This window comes from Schistocerca piceifrons, chromosome 3, assembly GCF_021461385.2.
Source record: "Schistocerca piceifrons isolate TAMUIC-IGC-003096 chromosome 3, iqSchPice1.1, whole genome shotgun sequence".
In the NCBI taxonomy this organism is placed as follows: domain Eukaryota; kingdom Metazoa; phylum Arthropoda; class Insecta; order Orthoptera; family Acrididae; genus Schistocerca; species Schistocerca piceifrons.
Window position 1 is genome coordinate 879309431 of NC_060140.1, and position 24832 is coordinate 879334262.

Below are 24832 nucleotides of genomic sequence, written 5' to 3' on the forward strand. Positions count from 1 at the left end.
CAACCGATTTCTCATACACAAACAGCAGTTGACCGGTGTTGCCTGGTGATACGTTGTTGTGATGTCGCGTGTAAGGAGGAGAAATGCGTACCATCACGTTTCCGACTTTGATAAAGGTCGGATCGTAGCCTATCGCGATTGCGGTTTATCGTATCGCGACATTGCTGCTCGCGTTGGACGAGATCCAATGACTGTTAGCAGAATATGGAATCGGTGGGTTCAGTAGGGTAATACGGAACGCCGTGCTGGATCCCAACGGCCTCGTATCACTAGCAGTCGAGATGACAGGCATCTTATCCGCACGGCTGTAACGGATCGCGCAGCCACGTCTCGGTCCCTGAGTCAACAGATGGGGACGTTTGCAAGACAACAACCATCTGCACGAACAGTTCGACGACATTTGCAGCATCATGGACCATGGCTGCGGTTACCCTTGACGCTGCATCACAGACAGGAGCGCCTGTGGTGGTGTACTGAACGACGAACCTGGCTGCACGAATGACAAAACGTCATTTTTTCGGATGAATCCAGGTTCTGTTTACAGCATCATAATGGTCGCATCCGTGTTTGGCGTATCGCGGTGAACGCACTTTGGAAGAGTGTATTCGTCATCGCCATACTGGCGTATCACCCGACGTGATGGTATGGGGTGCCATTGGTTACACGTCTCGGTCACTTCTTGTTCGCAATGACGGCACTTTGAACAGTGGACGTTAGATTTCAGATGTGTTACGAACCGTGGCTCTACCCTCCATTCGATCCCTGCGAAACCCTACATTTCAGCAGGATAATGCACGACCGCGTGTTGCAGGTCCAGTACGGGCCTTTCTGGATACAGAAAATGTTCGACTGCTGCCCTGGCCAGCATATTCTCCAGATCTCTCACCAACTGAAAACGTCTGGTCAATGGTGGCCGAGCAAATGGCTCGTCACTACTCTTGATGAAATGCATCATGTTGAAGCTGCATGGGCAGCTGTACCTGTACACGCCATCCAAGCTCTGTTTGAGTCAATGCCCAGGCGTATCAAGTCCTTTCTTACGGCCAGAGGTGGTTGTTCTGGGTACTGATTTCTCACGATCTATGCACCCGAATTGCGTGAAAGTGTAATCACATGTCAGTTCTAGTATAATATATTTGTCCAATGAATACCCGTTTATTATCTGCATTTCTTCTAGGTGTAGCAGTTTTAATGGCCAGTAGTGTATTTGTTATTCAGTGACCGCGACTGCCTGCCACGATCACCAGTGGAGAAGGTAGCTACTGCCGAGGTCGGCCTTGTCCCCTATGAGTGCGAAGCTCTGTTGCCTCGGTGGATAGGTTTCCATCTGCAGTTTATTTTACTCCTGGAATCCTCTTAAATCTGCAATGTTTTTCAGCACACAGGAGAAAAATAAACTGCAGATGGAAACCCGTGTCCGAAACCGTCATCCACCGAGGTAGCAGGGCATCGCACTCGTAGGGGACAAGACCGGTCTAGGCAGCAGCCAGCTCCAGCTTCTCCACTGGCCATCGTGGCAAGCAGTAGTGATCACTGAGTGACGAACAACACCGCGAGACGTTCCGCCTACGATCCGTCAGCATACAAAGTCACGTCTGCAGCCGAAGGGGTGCCCTAGTGACAGGCTCCGGCGTCTCAAACTTCGACGCTGTGCAGCGTCGTTGGATGACGTTTCGAGACACGGGTTTCGAGACACCCTCTATAACCTCTCTAACTTCGTCGCAACTGTTCTGAAACATCTCGCATACAGAGAATATGGCTGAACAACGTACAGGCAGATATACACTAAGATCTTCGCCGTCATCACTCTTACAACGTACCGTGTGATCAAAAAGTCAGTACAAATTTGAAAACTTAATAAACCACGGAATAATGTAGATAAGAGAGGTAAAAATTGACACACATGCTTGGAATGACATGGGGTTTTATTAGAACAAAAAAAAAAAAACAAAAAAAAGAACACCCCATATTGCTAGACGCGTGAAAGATCTCTTGCGCGCGTCGTTTGGTGATGATCGTGTGCTCAGCCGCCACTTTCGTCATGCTTGACCTCCCAGGTCCCAAGACCTCAGTCCGTGCGATTATTGGCTTTGGGGTTACCTGAAGTCGCGAATGTATCGTGATCGACCGACATCTCTAGAGATGCTGAAGGACAACATCCGAAGCTAATGCCTCACCATAACTCCGGACATGCTTTACAGTGCTGTTCACAACATTATTCCTCGACTACAGTTATTGTTGAGTAATGATGGTGGACATATTGAGTATTTCCTGTAAAGAACATCATCTTTGCTTTGTCTTACTTTGTTATGCTAATTATTGCTATTCTGATCAGATGAAGCGTCATCTGTAGGACATTTTTTGAACGTTTGTATTTTTTTGGTTCTAATAAAACCCCATGTCATTCCAAGCATGTGTGTCAATTTGTACCTCTCTATCTACATTATTCCGTGATTTATTCAGTTTTCCAATTTATACTGACTTTTTGATCACCCGGTATATCTGTCAACTATAGGTAACTCGCACCACACAGTGCGTTACCACATGATTCACATTCGTTTCTGTACCAAAGATCGCCATCAGTCATAGAACTGGAAGAAACCTAGAAACGCAGCCTAGAAAATCTCTAGTATTGGTTTTCAGTGTGGAAACTATAAATGTTCTTCAGTCCTCTACGTATCTGTCCGGCACAGATCGCGAATATACAGTTAGATTAATAACAAACCGCACAGAGGTTTACGGCCAATTTATGAGCAGTCTTCCTTTCCACGCTCTGTCTGTGGATGGAAGGGGAAGAAATCTTAATACGGGCTGTCTTGAACTTATAGGGTCAAAATTGCTCCGATGGTAGCGATTCTTAAGCTGAAGACTTTCAGATAAGGAACTAATGATCGGAAATGGGTATTTATTTTTTATCGACACTAGCAACTTATAGCTTGTAACGACTACTTACGATAATAGCAAGTGATGAAAGAGGCGAGCGCCAGCACAATTCATAAATTACAACATAATCTATTGAGAAAATTTAAAACTGCTCAAAAAATGGTTCAAATGGCTCTGAGCACTATGCGACTTAACTTCTGAGGTCATCAGTCGCCAAGAACTTAGAGAACTAATTAAACGTAACTAACCTAAGGACATGCAGCTTTACTGTATGATTACATGATGATGGCGTCCTCTTGGGTAAAATATTCCGGAGGTAAAATAGTCCCCCATTCGGATCTCCGGCCGGGGACTACTCAAGAGGATGTCGTTATCAGGAGAAAGAAAACTGGCGTTCTACGGATCGGAGCGTGGAATGTCAGATCCCTTAATCGGGCAGGTAGGTTAGAAAATTTAAAAAGGGAAATGGATAGGTTGAAGTTAGATATAGTGGGAATTAGTGAAGTTAGGTGGCAGGAGGAACAAGACTTCTGGTCAGGTGACTACAGGGCTATAAACACAAAATCAAATAGGGGTAATGCAGGAGTAGGTTTAATAATGAATAGGAAAATAGGAATGCGGTTAAGCTACTACAAACAGCATAGTGAACGCATTATTGTGGCCAAGATAGATACGAAGCCCACACCTACTACAGTAGTACAAGTTTATATGCCAACTAGCTCTGCAGATGACGAAGAAATTGAAGAAATGTATGATGAAATAAAAGAAATTATTCAGATTGTGAAGGGAGACGAAAATTTAATAGTCGTGGGTGACTGGAATTCGAGTGTAGGAAAAGGGAGAGAAGGAAACATAGTAGGTGAATATGGATTGGGGGACAGAAATGAAAGAGGAAGCCGCCTGGTAGAATTTTGCACAGAGCACAACATAATCATAACTAACACTTGGTTTAAGAATCATGAAAGAAGGTTGTATACATGGAAGAACCCTGGAGATACTAAAAGGTATCAGATAGATTATACAATGGTAAGACAGAGATTTAGGAACCAGGTTTTAAATTGTAAGACATTTCCAGGGGCAGATGTGGACTCTTACCACAATCTATTGGTTATGACCTGTAGATTAAAACTGAAGAAACTGCAAAAAGGTGGGAATTTAAGGAGATGGGACCTGGATAAACTAAAAGAACCAGAGGTTGTACAGAGATTCAGGGAGAGCATAAGGGAGCAATTGACAGGAATGGGGGAAATAAATACAGTAGAAGAAGAATGGGTAGCTTTGAGGGATGAAGTAGTGAAGGCAGCAGAGGATCAAGTAGGTAAAAAGACGAGGGCTAGTAGAAATCCTTGGGTAACAGAAGAAATATTGAATTTAATTGATGAAAGGAGAAAATATAAAAATGCAGTAAGTGAAACAGGCAAAAAGGAATACAAACGTCTCAAAAATGAGATCGACAGGAAGTGCAAAATGGCTAAGCAGGGATGGCTAGAGGACAAATGTAAGGATGTAGAGGCCTATCTCACTAGGGGTAAGATAGATACCGCCTACAGGAAAATTAAAGAGACCTTTGGAGATAAGAGAACGACTTGTATGAATATCAAGAGCTCAGATGGAAACCCAGTTCTAAGCAAAGAAGGGAAAGCAGAATGGTGGAAGGAGTACATAGAGGGTCTACACAAGGGCGATGTACTTGAGGACAATATTATGGAAATGGAAGAGGATGTAGAGGAAGATGAAATGGGAGATATGATACTGCGTGAAGAGTTTGACAGAGCACTGAAAGACCTGAGTCGAAACAAGGCCCCCGGAGTAGACAATATTCCATTGGAACTACTGACGGCCGTGGGAACTCTACCATCTGGTGAGCAAGATGTATGAAACAGGCGAAATACCTTCAGACTTCAAGAAGAATATAATAATTCCAATCCCAAAGAAAGCAGGTGTTGACAGATGTGAAAATTACCGAACTATCAGCTTAATAAGTCACAGCTGCAAAATACTAACACGAATTCTTTACAGACGAATGGAAAAACTAGTAGAAGCCAACCTCGGGGAAGATCAGTTTGGATTCCGTAGAAACACTGGAACACGTGAGGCAATACTGGCCTTACGACTTATCTCAGAAGAAAGATTAAGGAAAGGCAAACCTACGTTTCTAGCATTTGTAGACTTAGAGAAAGCTTTTGACAATGTTGACTGGAATACCCTCTTTCAAATTCTAAAGGTGGCAGGGGTAAAATACAGGGAGCGAAAGGCTATTTACAATTTGTACAGAAACCAGATGGCAGTTATAAGAGTCGAGGGAAATGAAAGGGAAGCAGTGGTTGGGAAGGGAGTAAGACAGGGTTGTAGCCTCTCCCCGACGTTGTTCAATCTGTATATTGAGCAAGCAGTAAAGGAAACAAAAGAAAAATTCGGAGTAGGTATTAAAATCCATGGAGAAGAAATAAAAACTTTGAGGTTCGCTGATGACATTGTAATTCTGTCAGAGACAGCAAAGGACTTGGAAGAACAGTTGAATGGAATGGACAGTGTCTTGAAAGGAGGATATAAGATGAATATCAACAAAAGCAAAACAAGGATAATGGAATGTAGTCTAATTAAGTCGGGTGATGCTGAGGGAATTAGATTAGGAAATGAGGCACTTAAAGTAGTAAAGGAGTTTTGCTATTTGGGGAGCAAAATAACTGATGATGGTCGAAGTAGAGAGGATATAAAATGTAGGCTGGCAATGGCAAGGAAAGCGTTTCTGAAGAAGAGAAATTTGTTAACATCCTGTATTGATTTAAGTGTCAGGAAGTCATTTCTGAAAGTATTCGTATGGAGTGTAGCCATGTATGGAAGTGAAACATGGACGATAAATAGTTTGGACAAGAAGAGAATAGAAGCTTTCGAAATGTGGTGCTACAGAAGAATGCTGAAGATTAGATGGATAGATCACATAACTAATGAGGAAGTATTGAACAGGATTGGGGAGAAGAGAAGTTTGTGGCACAACTTGACCAGAAGAAAGGATCGGTTGGTAGGACATGTTCTGAGGCATCAAGGGATCACCAATTTAGTATTGGAGGGCAGCGTGGAGGGTAAAAATCGTAGAGGGAGACCAAGAGATGAATACACTAAGCAGATTCAGAAGGATGTAGGTTGCAGTAGGTACTGGGAGATGAAGAAGCTTGCACAGGATAGAGTAGCATGGAGAGCTGCATCAAACCAGTCTCAGGACTGAAGACCACAACAACAACAACAACCTAAGGACCTCACACACATCCATGCCCGAGGCAGGATTCGAACCTGCGACCGTAGCGGTCGCTCGGCATCAGACTGTAGCGCCTAGAATCGCACGGCCACTCCGACCTGCTTTAAAACTGCGTCAAAATAATTTCGTGCCACTGGTTGAACACATTGTGTATGATAGCGGGCTAGTAGTCTCCACACGGTATTCTTCGCAGTGTGCATTACATGTGCAACCTGAGGGGGGGGGGGGGGGAGGCGCTTACTAATAAATCGCCTCCCATACTGTCCAATAGCGTCTTCTCATATCTTACTGCGAGATAAAGTCTTTGTTTTGAACAATGGCCAGCTGTCCGTTGACACGTGTTAGCGACGAATTTTTTTTTTTTCTGAAACCTTCTCGAAAATATTAGCATCATCCGTTTTCTGCGCCTATGTTGCACTGTGAAACACGAAGTAACCTTGAGAAGAGCTTGTCAGTAATCACATGTCATTTGGGAGGTCCGTCCTCCATCTCTCGAAAAATTTTAAAAATTAGAAGCCTCATTTAGGTCTTTAAACGCTGTACTTCAAACATTTTCCGACCCTGTTTTATTTTTGTTGTCATACAGAAACTAATCTAAGTTGCCATTTTCAGTAGAAAAAACATCTTGCGCCTCAACTGTCACCTCACACTTGCTATGAATGTGACGGTGAAATTTGCAGTTGATGATCCCCCTGCAAATCCACTGACTGCTGCCTCCTACATACATTCATTTCTGCCTCACAGGAAACGACGTAAATTATTTTTTGTGACCGCCCTTTCGTATATCGGCAGTCGACGTAACTTGCTGACGAACAATTTTTCCAGATCCAGATAACGGGTCCTGTTGTTGCTACGATTACTGAAAAATGAGAGATTTAATTTTATCTGCGTCGCTGCTGCAGGTGCGAAGCAACGCAGCTTATTTTTGTAGAGTGTCACGCTTCTGTTTCGTATTTTTATAACTGTGTCTTCGAACATTCTCGAGGCACTTCTCTTCCTTACAGAGTGTGACGAGTTCGTAAATTTTGCTTGTTGTGCACTTCATTTTACGAAGAAACACACGTAAAGACTACACGCCACACTGCAGACAGAGCGAAAACAAACACTAGCACTGCGTAGCGGCATTTAACGGTAGCAGGCTAACTGCACTGTTTTTTTTTTATCTGTACCGACACAGCCGCGATGTTGCGAACATCGGTAGTCCAGTACTAGCTGCGAACAATGTTGCAGAACATATTTCGAACTTAGTGTAAACGCGCCTTTCGTAAGCCGCCGTGATGAAATAATTCGTAGACAGGTTTACTGCGCACTAAGGGAGGAAGTCACTACAATCTATAAAACGTTTTAACAACATGTGATTAGTGAAAATAAACAATACCTTTTCCGATATTTTTGTAAAACATCATGTTGTAGTTTGTCTACTTCCGTAATTTGTAGCAGCTTCCCGCAGCTCCGTAATTATGGTGATAAATCCGTAACAATTGCGGGCGCTCCGTAATCACTGCGGACGGGACAGAGAAAACGACAGGCAGTTGATTATTGCGAGACATAAGTGGTATACAAAAACATCCTCACACGTACTTAACTCTCCGTACCGCCTGAAATGATCATTTACGACGACAGGTTCCCCGCTTCATAACAGTCAGTTTACGACCCACCGCCGACTTCATAATTTAGGATCTACTGTTTCCGAACACATTATACGTGTGCAATAACAGGTATATCCAATTTACAGTTACGACTCTCTTTCTAAGGCCACAACATTCGCAATAGAGATTTAATAACAGATATCGTTGGCCATAAGTCGATATTGTAAGATATACAACGTCCTATAGTTTAGGAAGGGACGTAGAATGGCTCTGTGTACGTCCACATACCGCCGACTTCCGCTTCCTGAGGAGACGAACAAGCTGTAAACGCCTCGGCCGTATTAGGGCAGTCAGTTTATGCTTGTGCCCATGCAGACGGGCTGAGAGCGGAGCCAGTCTCTAATAGGACAATTCGGCACGCCGCCAGGGCATGACGCCGCCAGCTAAAATGGAGTTTGATGCAAAGTAAATAGCCGGGGGAGCGCAGACTGCGGGGGTGATCGGTTGGCTTTATGGGGCCGTAACGCGCCAAGTGGGCACTGTCGGGGCCGCTGCGGCTGCGTGCCTCTTCCCCCTGCTACCAGGCGCCAGCAGCCGCAGCCGTGAGTGAGCCATTTATCCACCGGCGGAAGCTTCTAGGAATCACAACGTTGCCCGATCATCCACAACACGCTACGGATTTGACCTCATTTCTGCCATTTTGCTATAAACGGAACAAGAAGAGCAGTAATGGGATAAATCAATAGACAATGTTGGTCTCAGCACGGAGAGTACCAAGAATGATGCGCTGAACGTAACGCAACCCGGCAAGAAAACGGCAATTTTTAGTTTATGGCACTGAAAAATACGTGTGAAGTGACCCAACGTGCAGGAAAAACGTCGCGTCTCTATCAACTTGCCCACTTCAGGGCAGCTATGCCAGTTTTGTTTTAGCCTGCTTCATGATTCGCCACGGCAATACAGCGTCGCCTCAGCGTTAGTTCAAATGGCTCTGAGCACTATGGCACTTAACATCTGAGGTCATGAGTCCCCTAGAACTTAGAACTAGTTAAACCTAAATAACCTAAGGTCATCACACGCATTCATGCTCGAGGCAGCATTCGAAGCTGCGACGTAGCGGTCGCGCGGTTCCAGACTGAAGCGCCTAGAACCGCTCGGCCACTCCGGCCGGCCTCAGCGTTAGTCCTGGCAGGCGAGCATGGTACATCAGGTAGAGCTGCACTTTTCATGTATAAGGTAAGCTGAATGTAATTTTTGATGTCAAGGATTATTATAACGTCTGTGTTTATACAGAGTCTGTGCCTTTGATTACAATACATAGAAAATGTTGTGGGGATGGCTAACCAAAGGCTGCGTTTTATTGGCAGGACACTAAGAAAATGTAGCACACCTATTAAGGAGACTGCCTACATTACGCTTGTCCGTCCTCTTTTAGAATACTGCTACGCGGTGTGGGATCCTTACCAGGTAGGGCTGACGGAGTACATCGAAAAAGTTCAAAGAAAGGCAGCACGTTTTGTATTATGGTGAAATATGGGACAGAGTCTCACAGAAATGATACAGGATTTGGGCTGGACATCATTACAAGAAAGGAGTTTTTCGTTGCGACAGAATCTTCTCACGAAATTCCAATCACCAACTTTCTCCTCCGAATGCGAAAATATTTTATTGACACCGACCTACAAATGGAGGAACCATCACCACGATAAAATAAGGGAAATTAGAGCTCGTACGGAAAGGTATAGGTGTTCACTTTTCCCGCGCGCTATACGAGATTGGAATAATAGAGAATTGTGAAGGTGGTTCGATGAACCCTCTGGCAGGCACTTAAATGTGATTTACAGAGTATCATGTAGATGTAGATCTCCTTTAGACGTATGTCTGAAGGAACAGACACTGTTCCACGATTACTGTTGTAAATAACGAAAAAATGGAAATTTCTGCTATAAAGAAAGTAAATATTGAATCCCTTTTCTCGGCGAAAAGGATTCCTACATTATCTAAGCCCATTTATGACTCTGTGATATCGTAAATTACATTCTTTAAATTGTACCTAATTGATGTTTCTTATTAAATTGTATTAATTTTCATAAGTTGTAATATTGAATATTTTCTAATAAAACTACGTCAACTTTTTTTTTGTTCCAACTTTTACCTGATGGAGGTTCTGAGGTAGTATTAAGTTACAGTAAGTAAAAAAAAAATATTTGCATTATTTGGGTGGAAAAGTGGCAGAAGTATTACGCGAGTGGTGATAACAAAAATAAAAGAATTTTTATAAAAGGAAGAAAACTGACACAATGCATAGTACTAGTTAATAATTACCTGATAACACCTCACATTCAACGAGAACAGAACTACACTTCCATATTACTGTAGTGTAGAACATAATGGAATTTACTGCCAAAAATACCTACTTCAGATTTATAGGAAGCTTATACCTGTTTTAACAAAAGTTTTACGGGATTCTTCAATTCGATTTTTCTCAAGTGTTGCGTTTTTGAGTTGTGTCACTGTTCTTGACATATTTCATCTCCCCTCATCAATGGCAAACACCCCTTCGGCTGCAAACGAAGCGAAATCGCGTTTTATAGCTCAGTATTGAATGTTTGTAATTGTAAAGACTGTCATTTTATAAGTAAAACCTGAGGGAAAACAGAGTTGAAGAGAACGTCCTCGACGTTAGCGCCACTTCTCGGCTAGCATCCACGACATTCAGAACTTTTCTGAGCCGAGTTGACTGCGGACGCCCCCTTAGGCACAGGGCTTGCTGGTACTGACGCTCAACGTTGTTTTACAGGTTCTAACTTTTGCAGAGCGTACTTTTTAACTTTTCATCTTTTGTACTTTGATAATTATAACAAACACCTCTCATTCTTATGGTCTTTTAATTACATATCTGATTATGGCAGTAGCCGAAACTGTATTATAAGTAAAGCGATTCAAGGAGCTTTAGTCACCAAATATCCAGAGCCATCGCAAACTCATTCTGGGAATTTATTTCCTTATTAAAAAGGATATACTATTCATGATGAACTGACTGAACACAAAGGCATCTCATTAGTACTAAGTCATTTTTCCTGCAACAGGTTGTTTTTATTCGGTACACGTTAATTTGCCCGCTTTGGCTGGGTATTACCGAGCAAATGTGGCTATGGGCAGCGTATGCTTATTGCATGTCAATCGTTCCAATGCTAAAGCACATTTTAAAAATTTTTCTTTGAGTTATCAGTCTTCTGACCCACCACAAATTCCTCTCCTGTGCCAACCTTTTCACTTCAGAGTAGCACTTGAACCCTACGTCCTCTACAGCTGGCTCCGTTACCACTAAAGTTATGCCATGATGTCTTAAGAAGTATCCTACCATCCTGTCCCTTCTTCTTGTCAGTGTTTTCCATGTATTTCTTTCCTCACAGATTCTGCGGAGAACCTGCTCATTTCCATCTAATTAGCACCAAATTTCAAATGCTTCCAGTCTCTTCTTTTTCCGTTTTCCCACACTCCTTGTTTTACTACCATGTACATTCTCAAGAAATTTCTTCCTCAAATTAAGACCTATTCTCGATACCAGTAGACTTCTCTCGACCAGGAATGCCCTCTTGCTTTTGATGTCGTCCTCGCTCTGTCCGTCATGGGTTATTTGGCTGGCTAAGTAGCAGACTTCATTAACTTCATCTACTTCATGATCACCAGTTGTGGTGTGGGTTCCTCGCTGTTCTCATTTCTGCTACTTCTCACTTCGTCTTTCTTCGATTTACTCTCAAGCACAATACTAAAGACATAAACGGTGGTGAATGTTCGCAGAGAATAAAGAAAAGAAGTGCCATAAGGTAAGGGACGCGCTGCAGTACTAATGCTATTCCGATGTAACCTGATGCGAAATTTCACCAATACGGGGCTGTGACGTAAAAGTAAACTCCGTCCACAGGCCCTGCAGGGGCCTCATCCTCTGTCAATGCGTTATGGAGGGGCTTGGAGCAGCACATCACGCTCTCTGCCGTTGTCAGTTTTCGTGACCTGGAACCGCTACGCTCGTTCAAATAGCTCCTCGGTTCGTGTTAGGAGACTGAGTGCACCCCGTACCAGTCCCACCCCCCCCCCCCCCCTCCCAAGGAAAAATCTCTGGCAGTCCTGGGAATCTAACACAGATCCTCAGCATGGCAGTCAGCTGTGCTGACTTCTCAGATACGGAGGCAGATAATAAGGGACTGTAAGTTACTGTGGTTCTAGAAAGAAAGCCGTGTGTCGGGTAATACTTAAATCATACAAATTTCAAGTGTGTGTGCCTATTGCAAAGCAGTTACTGCCTGGTAAGGAAAATCGTGGTCGGGTAGAAAAATGTTTTCGACAACAACCTAAAAAACATACGTACATCATATATGAACAAAATAAAGATGCCGTTACAATTACCAAAACGTCCAGTCACCTACAGCGTCGATAATTGGTTGGCATCTCCGACGCACGCTTGAAACCAAGTTTTCTGCACATTCACGTGGAAGAGACCTCCAATTTCCGTTCACAACTGTTTCAGTCTTTCCTCCTTGCCTACTTCTTTTTGATGCAAGACCATATATTTTTAATAGGATTTGCGTCAGTTAATGACCAGGTCCATGTTGATGAATAACACTTTTATTCAAGTAATAGACGAACTTAGCGGAACCATAACGTTTCTCAACCGTCGTTGACTGTGAACCAAATACGGGGTGTTCAAAAAGTCTCTCCGCAGTGAATATACAGAAAAGAAACTCAGTGAAATACAAGTTATTAATTTACAGAAAATTCATTTTTACTTACAAATTTTTCACATTAAATGTTGAAAGTGTCACCCCCCCCCCCCCCCCCCCCCCCGTTGTTGAATACACAATTCAACAATTCAATTCGTCTAGTCATGTTTCCAAACACAAACTGTAACATTTCTTCTGTAACAGAAGCACTGAACGTGGATATTGCAGTTTTCAATTCCTCGCTGGATTTTGGAGGTTTTTATAGACGGCTGCTTTCGCTGCACCCCAGAAGAAAAAGTCAGGTGGTGTTAGGTCAGGCGATCGTGGAGGCCAAAGTCCCTGTGAAATCATGCTATCACCAAAAACATCAGCAAGCAGTGACATTGAAACGCGACCCGTGGACGCGGTTGTACCATCTTCCTCAAAATAACCGTTCAGTATTTCACTTAACACAAGTTCTCCTATGAACAGGTACAAGATATCACTGCAGTATCGTTGTGTGTTTATCGTTTTGTTGAAAAATGAGGGACCCACAATCCGACGTCTAGAAATTGCAATCCAAACTCCTATTTTTCACAGAATGAAGTGGTTCCTCATGAATACACAATAGATTTGCAGTACTCCACAGACGAGAATTTTGCGACTTCATGTACGCGGACAAATGAAACCACGCCTCATCAGTGAAACACGTTGCATTAAGAATATCCCTTCCATTTTGTTGAACGAAATTTTTGAACCATTGACAATAATGCAGTCTCTTGCCATGATCAGTATTTTTCAGTTCTTCCACGACGGGAAAAGTCCTAATTTTTCCTTCCGACACTAACTTCGATTTCCTGGGCGACTTTTCTTACTGACTTGTTCGGACTCATGGACATTTTATCGGAAATAATCTGTCGTTTATCCTCAGACACAATGCTAGGACGACCACTTCTCGGTGCATGTCACTGAACCCGGACTTCAAAATTTGTTGGACAAATCTCGCACAGTATCGTGATGTGGGAGAGTTGTCTCCAGGAAAATTGAATTAAATGTATGACGATCTGAAACGGTGTAATCACCGCCAGCTTTGAACACTTGTTCGACTAAAAACACACGTTCTACAGTGCTTAGCATTTTAACAGTGACAAAAGCGAAACAAAGGAACTAAACTTAATCGTTACGTCAACACGTAACGACACAAACCAACGATACTACTGACGCTGGCTGAGATAAACGAAACAGTGGACTGTTGGGAGAGTCCACTTCAAGGGAAGTAAGCCAGGCAGGCGAACACTCATACGGAACGCGCGGCTAACAATCATACGGCACTGCGGACACACTTTTTGAACACCTCGTATAAGGAAGACATTTCTAGAAATAACCCGTATGCCTTCCGACTAGCTGATACCGAAGTGTCACAACTGCAGAATGGAACTCCCCTATCTCAAAATAACAACAGAGGATCTCGGTCTGATTGTCTGGGAGTAAGCTACACATGCAGATATTTACTATGCTTAAAGTGAAATTAGTATCACAGATACTACGCGAAAAAAACGACCAGACGCAACATGTCTAAACCTCAAGGGAAAATACATACAATTTGTGTAGACTAAGTGGTGCGCCGGCCGGTGTGGCCGTGCGGTCTATGCGCTTCAGTCTGGAACCGCGTGACCGCTCCGGTCGCAGGTTCGAATCCTGCCTCGGGCGTGGATGTGTGTGATGTCCTTAGGTTAGTTAGGTTTAAGTAGTTCTAAGTTCTAGGGGACTGATGACCACAGCAGTTGAGTCCCATAGTGCTCAGAGCAATTTAACCAATTTATAACTAAGTGGTGCGCAGTAGGGCGATCAGAAATCACTTCACTTCAGCTGCGCTGGGCGCCTGTTTGGTGTGTGTGTGGATCGACAGCGGAGTTGTGCCGGTTGCAGATCTGCCGACTGCAGGCGCTTTCGTGGCGTGTCCCACACAGAACACGACAGCTACCCAGTCTCAACGTCATGGAAGTCAATGCGTCCACAGCGCACAATGATAGGCTTCCTGTGAAGCGGTTTGTTCCCAAAACATTATTCGAAGCAGTATACTTGGCTCTATTTGATTTGTTGACCAGCCAGATGACATATAAATGCAAGGTGTGCCGCTAACAACCGGAATGTAGGCACCTGGGATAGAAATTCAACTGCTATAGTCGCTGGAGTTGAAAAAGTAATAAAAATTTAGTGAGTGGAAGCTTTCTTCTTCTTCTTCTTCTTCTTCTTCTTCTTCTTCAACTCTTATACAAGGCCTTTTTGTTTGTTAACTTCATCTTTTCCTTGGCCTGACAACATTCCTTCGCACGTGCTAGTCCTGCTAGGTATGCGGGAGAACGTCTGTGAAGTTTGGAACGTAGGAGATAGTACTGGCAGAAGTAAAGCTGTGACGGCATGTCGTGAGTGGAGCTCGGATAGCTGTCGTGACAGGCGAAGGTCCTAGGCTCCAGTCCCTGTCCGGCACACAATTTAGCCTGTCAGGAAGTTTCATATCAGCACACGCTCTGCTGCAGAGTGAAAATTCATTCTGCTATGGTTACGCCATGTGTCTACAACATTCTTCCAGACATGCAAGTCCTGCAAGTTTCGCCGCAGAACTTCTGTGAAGTATGGAAGGTAGGAGATTAGGTACTGGCGGAAGCATAGCTGTGAGGACGGGTCGTGAGTCGTGCTTGGTAGCTCAGTTGGTAAACACTTTCCTGCGAAGTGCGAAAGTCCCGGATTCGAGTACCGGTCGGGAACACAGTTGTAACCTGCCAGGAAATTTCATACTTGTTGATTATTTTACATATAAAGAGAAACTTGCACACTTCAGTCTGTGTATACTTATCAATAAGACAAGTCATAACGAGCAAATTAAAACAATTTGGTGTTAGATTCTATAACTTACAACAATTTTAGGTCGGATAGGGTTCATGCCCAAAAAGTCGTTTTAGTTTTATGAGTTAATATTTTCATATTATATTCAATACGTATTTTGTTAATTTCATGTGTTAAGGGACATTCTGTTTACTAAATCCAAGGATTATTGTGCTACATACATTGAAGTGATAAAAGTTACGGGATAGCGATATGCGTATATACAGATTGTGGCAGTATCTCGTACACAATGTATAAAAGGGCATTGTATTGGTGAAGTTGTCTTTCGTTCTCAAGTGATTTAGATGAAAAGGTTTCCGATCTGATTATGGCCGCAAGACGAGAATTAACAGACTTTGAACGTGGAATGGTATTTGAGGCTAGAAGCATGGGACATTTCATTTCAGATATTGTTAGGGAACTGAATATTCCGAGATCCACAGTGTCGAGAGTGTTCCAAGAGTACCAAATTTCATGCGTTATCTCTCACCAAGGACAACGCAGCGGCCGACGCCATTTCCTTAAGGACCGAAACCAGCAGCGTTTGTGTAGAGTTGTCAGTGCTAACAGACATGCAAACCTGTGTGAATAACCGCCGAAATCAGTGTGGGACGTACGATGGACGTATCCGTTAGTACAGTGCGGCGAAAAGTGGCGGTAATGGGCTATGGCAGCAAACACCAAATATGAGTGCCTATGTTAACAGCACATGAGTCCTAAAAGGAACTCTTTAAGCTTTGGTTACGCATTAAATTAGTCTAATCTAAAAGCCGTAAATTCAACTAAATACCGAGATATTACAATTACGAACAAGTTAAATTAGAAGGAACACATAGAAAATATTGTGGGGAAGGCTAACCCAAGACTGCGTTTTATTGGCAGGACACTTAGAAAATGTAAGAGATCTACTAAGGAGACAGCGTACATTACGCTTGTCCGTCCTCTTTTAGAACACTGCTGCGCGGTGTGAGATCCTTATAAGGACAGGACTGACGGAGTACATCGAAAAAGTTCAAAGAAAGCCGGCATGTTTTGTATTACCGCGAAATATGGGAGAGAGTGTCACACAGAAATGATACAGGGTTTGGGCAGGACATCATTGAAAGAAAGGCGTTTTTCGTTGCAACGGAATCTTCTCATGAAATTCTAATCACCAAGTTTCTCCTGCGAATGCGAAAATATTTTGTTGATACCGACCTACATAGGGAGGAACGATTATCACGATAGAATAAGGGAAATCAGAGCTCGTACGGAAAGATACATTTGTTCATTCTTCCCGGGCGCTATACGAGGTTGGAATAACAGAGAACTGTGAAGGTGGTTCGATGAACCCTCTGGCAGGCACTTAAATGTGATTTTCAGGGTATACACGTAGACGTAAACGTAGATGTAGATCACCCGCAGCGCCTCTCCTGGACTCGTGATCATGTCGGTTGGACCCTAGACAACTGGAAAATCGTTGCCTGGTCAGACGAGTCCCGATTTCAGTTGGTAAGAGCTGATGGTAGGGTTTGAGGGTGGTGCAGACTCCACGAAGTCATGGGCCGAAGTTGTCAACAAGGCGCCGTGCAAGCTGCTGGTGGGTCCATAATGGTGTGGGCTGTGTTTACATGGAATGGACTGGATCCTCTGGATAACTTGGTGACCATTTGCACCCATTCATGGACTTCAGGTTCCCAAACAACGATGAAATTGTTGTGGATGGCAATATGCCATGTCACTGGGCCATAATGGTTTGAAGAACATTCTGAACAATTCGAGCGAAGGATTTGGCCACCCAGATCGTCCGACACGAATCCCTTCCAACAATTATAGGGTATAATCGAGATGTCAGTTGGCGCACAAAATCCGGCACCGACAACACTTTTGCAATTATGGGCGGCCGTACAGGTAGCATGGCTCAGTATTTCTGTAGGTACTTCCAGCGACTTGTTGAATCCATGCCATGTCGAGATGCTGCGCTATGCCGGCAAAAGGCAGACTGACACGATATTAGGAGGTATCCCATGACGTTTGTCAACTTCATGTAAATTCTTGCGCAGATCTCGAATTTCTGACAGTGTTGTTAGAGAGTGTATGTGACTCATTCAGAAAGTTTTTATTCAATCGCAAAACCAGGTGCGCAGGCCGGTGTGGCCGAGGGGTTGTAGGCGCTTCAGTCTGGAACCGCGCGACCGCAACGGTCGCAGGTTCGAATCCTGCCACGGGCATGGATGTGTGTGCTGTCCTTAGGTTAGTTAGGTTCAAGCAGTTCTAAGTTCTAGGGGACCTCAGATGTTAAGTCCCATAGTGCTCAGAGCCACCTGAACCAAAACCAGGTGCACCTAAATCTTTCCCGCAACCAGTTCCGGCCGTTATGACATTTTGAAGTGTTCACAACCTAGTATGAAAGACAGACAAAAAGCATGGTAGAGTAACTTGATTTCACTAGCTGAGTTCCTGTAAGTGCAAGGAATTATGATATTTCCGGCAGGAAGTCACGAATGAGTTACAAAAAATGGTTCAAATGGCTCTGAGCACTATGGGACTTAACATCTGAGGTAATCAGTCCCCTAGAACTTAGAACTAAAACCTAACTAACCTACGGACATCACACACATCCACGCCCAAGGCAGGATTCGTACCTGGGACCGTAGCTGCTAGAACCGCTCGGCCACCCCAGCCGGTTGAGTAACACAGTGAGACGATAGTCCATAGAGACGCAATCTAATCAGAAGCCGCTTTTAAGGGACGGTGTCAAAAGTCTTCTGCAAACCTAAGATATGAAAATCCCCTGTCGTAGCAATGACCATCAGAGAAAGGAAATGCGGAAAGGGGTGCTTCTGCAGTGGCTTGTGGCGAATGTGCAGACGTGGTGAGATCGTGTGTGTGTGTGTGTGTGTGTGTGTGTGTGTGTGTGTGTCTGGCCGGCGCCGTGGCGGTGGATCGATTGTCAGCAACCGACGGAGAGCGAAAGCCGCGACAGGCGTCACAGCCCGTAGGGGGAAGGGTCGTGGATGGCGAAGGGGGGTGAGGGGAGGGGCGGAGCACCAGACGAGGGGTGGTCGGTCACACGCCTCACCACCCCAGCTCAGCCACGGGCGCAACTGAGAGCGGACGCCACGACCTGAGCTGTGGGGAGACTAGCCTACACAGCAGTGGAAATCAGTATAGAGGCACGAATATTTGTAGCAAAATTAACACTGTAACATCAATGACTCAGGTGGTAGAGGGTGGAACTAGGTATAAAGGCAGTCGGCTCGTTGCGGTGTTAGTGTGACCGTACGTGCCTTCCTGCAGATGGAAAACAAATCCCACTAGCGACAGTGCGTATTGTGTACGCAAATCACGATCGTGATATTGCCAAGCGGAAAACGGTTATCTTGTGAGGAAAAGGCCAAAATCGGCGCGCTGAAGGAAATGGGTTTCTCTAATCGTCAAATAGCCAAGTAGTTGAACCGCGTGTGTAATTGGGCGCACGATATGCATCGAACGGGAAATGTGGGCAAAATAGAAAACTATCTTAGGCGACGAAACGGTTACTTTCACGCAAAGTAAGGCCCACTCTTCTCAACTGGTTGCTGATGTACAGATTCCAGTAACTGCCAAACGTGTACGACAAATTTTGTCAAAAGACAAGCATCTTGCATTCGAGAAACGACTGCAAAGACCTGCTCTACCACCAAAACATAAACGAGCTAGATTGGAGCATGCTGAAAAACATGTCATGGACTTGAGCATGGGATAAAGTGATCTTCAATGGTGAGAATAAATTTAATTTACATGGTCTGCATGAATTTCAGACAACAGAGCAGCAGATGAGATTGAGAATAAATTAAAGTGGTGGAATTGTTATGATTTGGGCAGAAAAAAATTTTCAAATGTGTGTGAAATCTTCTGCTAAGGTCACCAGTCCCTAAGCTTACACACTACTTAACCTAAATTATCCTAAGGACAAACACACACACCCATGCCCGAGGGAGGACTCGAACCTCCGCAGGGACCAGCGCCTCAGACCGCTCGGCTAATCCCGCGCGCATTTGGGAAGACATCTGCAGCAAAGTTAAATCGCGCATTGCTTGGCTGAACACTAGAACGAACTCCAACATGTCAAATGAGATGCTAGAGACAAAATGGAGTAGGATGTTTGAGGACTTAAGGGAGGAAAGTCTAATATTTCAACAAGGTAAAGCATCTATGCATGCATCTGCTACAACAAAAAAGTGGTTTGAAGGTAAAGACATCGGTATCTTCCCTCGTCTGCACTTAACCTGCATTTGAACACCGCGAAAAACCTTTGGGAAATACTTGCAAGGCGTGTTCATCGCATTGGAAGACAATTTGAGGCTGCTGAAAAGAGCGATACAAAAAGAATGGGCGACAACACTGCAGAAACTACATACTCTAATAAAATCAATGCCGAAGATAGTATTGAGTTAAGTAGGAAGAACGGAGGTTGGACAAAGCACTAACAACGCAATAACACAACAGGATTGTGAGTGCCCTTATACCAGTTTCCATCCACGCCATATTTTGCAGCTTGTGTTATGAAAGATAAACTATGTAATTCCCTCACGACTGTTTATGTCTTATATGTATCAACTACTTTCATAATAAATTCGATACATGTATACTTCAGACACCGTATACTACTTTCGTAGGAACCCTGCCTTTATACTGATTTCCTGTACTGTAGCTGCTGCTGCCAGGTACATTAACCTGTGGCCGACTTAGATCGAGACAGACCTGGTGCGCGGGAAAATTGTTGCGAAATCCGCTACGACGTCCAGAAAACTGATGCTGAAGACTTTCTCGCATCGCATGGGACTCGAAGGACTAACGTCGACTCGAAGCGGCAGGAGATCTATGACGTCATTATGCGATTCTTCACGTTTCGCAGCTTTGCCGAACATGAAATACAGAATAACTCGCGTCGAATGCACGCAGCCCGCTACGAAATGTGAACGAATGTGATGCAAGGTGGCTTTCTACATTACAGCCTGAATCGAACAAGCCAAGTATGTCCACAATGGAGTCTAAACGACAATTGCGACCAAAATTTGCTGCTGAAACTGCAATATAATTTACCATTTCGAAGAAAAACAATACCGAGAGTAAATGTAAAATATAAAAAAGAAAGTCTAATAATAATAATAACAATAATAATAATATGTAAGAGGATGAGGGAGAAGACGGGAGGCAGAGAAAAAATAAGAAAAGTGAGCTGACGTCTCAACGTTTCTCTAAAGTTTATATTGTCCTAGTGAAGTAAACCCGTAATCGTGCTTAGTAATGAGCAAATATACAGGGTGTTACAAAAAGGTACGGCCAAACTTTCAGGAAACATTCCTCACACACAAATAAAGAAAAGATGTTATGTGGACATGTGTCCGGAAACGCTTAATTTCCATGTTAGAGCTCTTTTTAGTTTCGTCAGTATGTACTGTACTTCCTCGATTCACCTCCAGTTGGCCCAATTGAATGAAGGTAATGTTAACTTCGGTGCTTGTGTTGACATGCGACTCATTGCTCTACAGTATTAGCATCAAGCACATCAGTACGTAGCATCAACAGGTTAGTATTCATCACGAACGTGGTTTTGCAGTCAGTGCAATGCTTACAAATGCGGAGTTGGCAGATGCCCATTTGATGTATGGATTAGCACGGGGCAATAGCCGTGGCGCGGTACGTTTGTATCGAGACAGATTTCCAGAACGAAGGTGTCCCGACAGGAAGACGTTCGAAGCAATTGATCGGCGTCTTAGGGAGCACGGAACATTCCAGCCTATGACTCGCGACTGGGGAAGACCTAGAACGACGAGGACACCTGCAATGGACGAGGCATTCTTCGTGTAGTTGACGATAACCCTAATGTCAGCGTCAGAAAAGTTGCTGCTGTACAAGGCAACGTTGACCACGTCACTGTATGGAGAGTGCTACGGGAGAACCAGTTGTTTCCGTACCATGTACAGCGTGTGCAGGCACTATCAGCAGCTGATTGGCCTCCACGGGTACACTTCTGCGAATGGTTCATCCAACAATGTGTCAATTCTCATTTCAGTGCAAATGTTCTCTTTACGGATGAGGCTTCATTGCAACGTGATCAAATTGTAAATTTTCACAATCAACATGTGTGGGCTGACGAGAATCCGCACGCAATTGTGCAATCACGTCATCAACACAGATTTTCTGTGAACGTTTGGGCAGGCATTGTTGGTGATGTCTTGATTGGGCCCCATGTTCTTCCACCTACGCTCAATGGAGCACGTAATCATGATTTCATACGGGATACTCTACCTGTGCTGCTAGGACATGTGTCTTTACAAGTACGACACAACATGTGGTTCATGCACGATGGAGCTCCTGCACATTTCAGTCGAAGTGTTCGTACGCTTCTCAACAACAGATTCGGTGACCGATGGATTGGTAGAGGCGGACCAATTTCATGGCCTCCACGCTCTCCTGACCTCAACCCTCTTGACTTTCATTTATGGGGGCATTTGAAAGCTCTTGTCTACGCAACCCCGGTACCAAATGTAGAGACTCTTCGTGCTCGTATTATGGACGGCTGTGATACAATACGCCATTCTCCAGGGCTGCATCAGCGCATCAGGGATTCCATGCGACGGAGGGTGGATGCATGTATCCTCGCTAACGGAGGACATTTTGAACATTTCCTGTAACAAAGTGTTTGAAGTCACGCTGGTACGTTCTGTTGCTGTGTGTTTCCATTCCATGATTAATGTAATTTGAAGAGAAGTAATAAAATGAGCTCTAACATGGAAAGTAAGCGTTTCCGGACACATGTCCACATAACATATTTTCTTTCTTTGTGTGTGAGGAATGTTTCCTGGAAGTTTGGCCGTACCTTTTTGTAACACCCTGTACGTTCTATGTCAACAGCCATTTTAATAGTACATCTGCTTTCGTTAGTACTCTACAAAACGATTCGTTAAATGTACTGTGCAAGTGAAGAACATCGTCATTGCTACTTGCTACTACAACAACGTGTTGAGTGCGTTAGAATCGATTTCTGCCGCTCATTTAACCTCTCTGCTTGTCGTATTCCAGCGATGGCTTCGTCAGTGTCTCGTAAGAGGGAGCGTAGTCACACACCTAGCTGTTTTACACGTACGCGCGCTCCCTCCCAGGTTGATGTCTGTCAACTGATCTGCGTAGTAACAAGGGTTGTTCACCGAGGACGAAAGTGCTGTTCTTCGTGTTATATGATAGTGTCTACCATATTTCATGGATGACTACTTTCCTCTGCATATATGGTCACCGGTTTGCGTCCTCAGAGTCGGCACGTTTCTTACTTCAACTGCTATGGTTTATGCACACTAAGGTGGCAGTATTTACGACATGCGTCCTCAAAGGCGGCACATTTCTTAACTGCTTTGGTCTATGCACACTAAGGTGGCAGTATTTACTACACAGTAGAAAGAAAAATGGCGAGCACGTGTGAGTAAAAGCTGCTCATAACTTTTGTTCTTCAACGAGGCTTTGCTGCAGAGGTTGAATTTTTGGTCTCGCCTACATCGCTGTCCAGCTTTGAGTGGACCAGCAGTCCGGGTTACCAGTATAACCCCACATATTTTAGGCCTACTTGTGAAAAGCAAACAGAATTTCTGATTTATTTCATGGAAGTTTTATTTCTGTTTTTTGTTTACTAACAAGAAATTAATCTTTTTAAATTGTGTGGTTCCTTTTTAAGGCACATGTGTTAAAACTTGAAAGAAGCTAACTTCAAAAAGAATTAGTTCTCTTTTACATACTACGGTTATTGTACTATCGAGTCACATTTAAAACGTCTTAAATAATCATTTTCATTCTGCTGTGGCCGCCCACTTCACACATCGTTACGCCTACTGCATAGGCATCCCACTTCACGTCCAACCAATACGGGATGCCTACATTGCAGGGTGTATATTCAACAGGAAAACATGCGTCGTCTGTATTGTCACACAAATATTTACCGGCGGCCACAGCACCAGGTCTCCACCAACGGCCGCCAGGGACCATGACCCGTCGCGGAGCCTGCATAACAGCTACACCAGAGGTCACAGTTAGCCGAGGAACTATTTTGATACGCCAGGCACGTAACTGCAAATAGATCCGGCAGATACCTCTGCCAGTACTGCCCGCAAAGGGAAGTTCGACGCACCGCTTGGAAGTCTACAGAGCTGCCAAACTCGGCAGCCTCTTCTAGCTGGCCGATCTCTTGTGGATGGACTTGGTATATTCGACAAACCTCTTGAAATTGTAGAATTGTTTCATTGTTATCTCTCCCCATGAAGAGACGTGTCTTTTCTATTATTATTTGTTATTTTATATTTGTGACGATCCGCAGTTGGGATCGCGTGTGTTGTTCATTTGGAGATTGTATTATTGTTTTGTTTTGGTGAGTCCAATAAATCGTTTTCGGACTTGTGTTTTCCGCATTTCTATTCTGCTAGCGCAGATACTTCACATTCTGCTGTTAAATGTTTTATGGTGGTCTCTTATTATTTATTTTGTTAGCTGTAAACTGTGACTTGTTAGGTAAGTATACATTGTTAAGAGTCTCTTCTTTTATTTTTGGCTCAACACCCTCAACACTCCGGTTCCACGCTCCCAGCACTTCTCATTACTGTCTTCAGGTGTGTGCACCAATGTTTCCCCTGGATGTCTTCTAACGGCGTCTACCCAGCTTCCATTGGGTCATCATCTCTGTCTTCCAGCGAAGAACTGCCACGATTGGCGACTCGTCCATTCACATAGCGATGTGTCCCACCCGCTACTCCTTCATTTTCACCACAATCACAATAACACTTTCGCTTCAGAGTGTTCCGCAACTCATTTGTTTCTTTTTCCAGCATACCCAACATTCATCTCGCCATTGCTTGCAGATAAACACTCGGTTTTTGGGTGGTTTTTGCTCCCGTAAGTCAAAAATGAAAGGCGTGCCCAGGTACCCTTAGTATAACCGACGGTTACACAATAATAATAATAAAATCGATGTGGACTGTCAAAGCTCCTGAAGATGAGACTTTAGGGCTCGAAATACACAGTGTATTAAAATAAATCACGACTATGACCGAAGGCGGTCGTTCTTCATTTTACGAAAGTAATACAGTCACGGAAGAAATACTGACAGCAATGGATAAAATTAAGTTACAAAATTATTCGTCTCCACCGTCCAGTTCCCCGAACTCCACACGAAGTAGAATGCGGACGATGCTGTAGCTGAAGTTAACGATGTGGTCAAACTGAAAGCATCTGCTCGGCTATGTGTAACGCCCCCGCAGAGACACCTGGAATCCTCTTTTCTAGGCCTTACGGCCGCGGTCGCCAAGTAGCAGCATTCGTGAAATCACCAAACGGAATGGAGGAGAGTGTGAGGAGATACGCCTCAACTAGGAAGGCTGCCTCAGGGTTCAAGACATAGCTGGATTCTGTTCTATTTGGCAGCGTCCGTTCGCCAGTTCTTAATATAAGCCTGAATTACCCAAAAAACTGCTGAGAATCTCGAATATCTCCTTCGTGTTGTTCTTGGA

The 24832-nt window shown here is 44.0% G+C and overlaps 1 protein-coding gene across 1 annotated transcript in view; it reads right to left on the bottom strand.

Annotated features, from left to right (window-relative positions):
* Positions 1-24832, bottom strand: part of LOC124789146 — an 892841-nt gene that overhangs the window by 80107 nt on the left and 787902 nt on the right. The window lies entirely within an intron of this gene.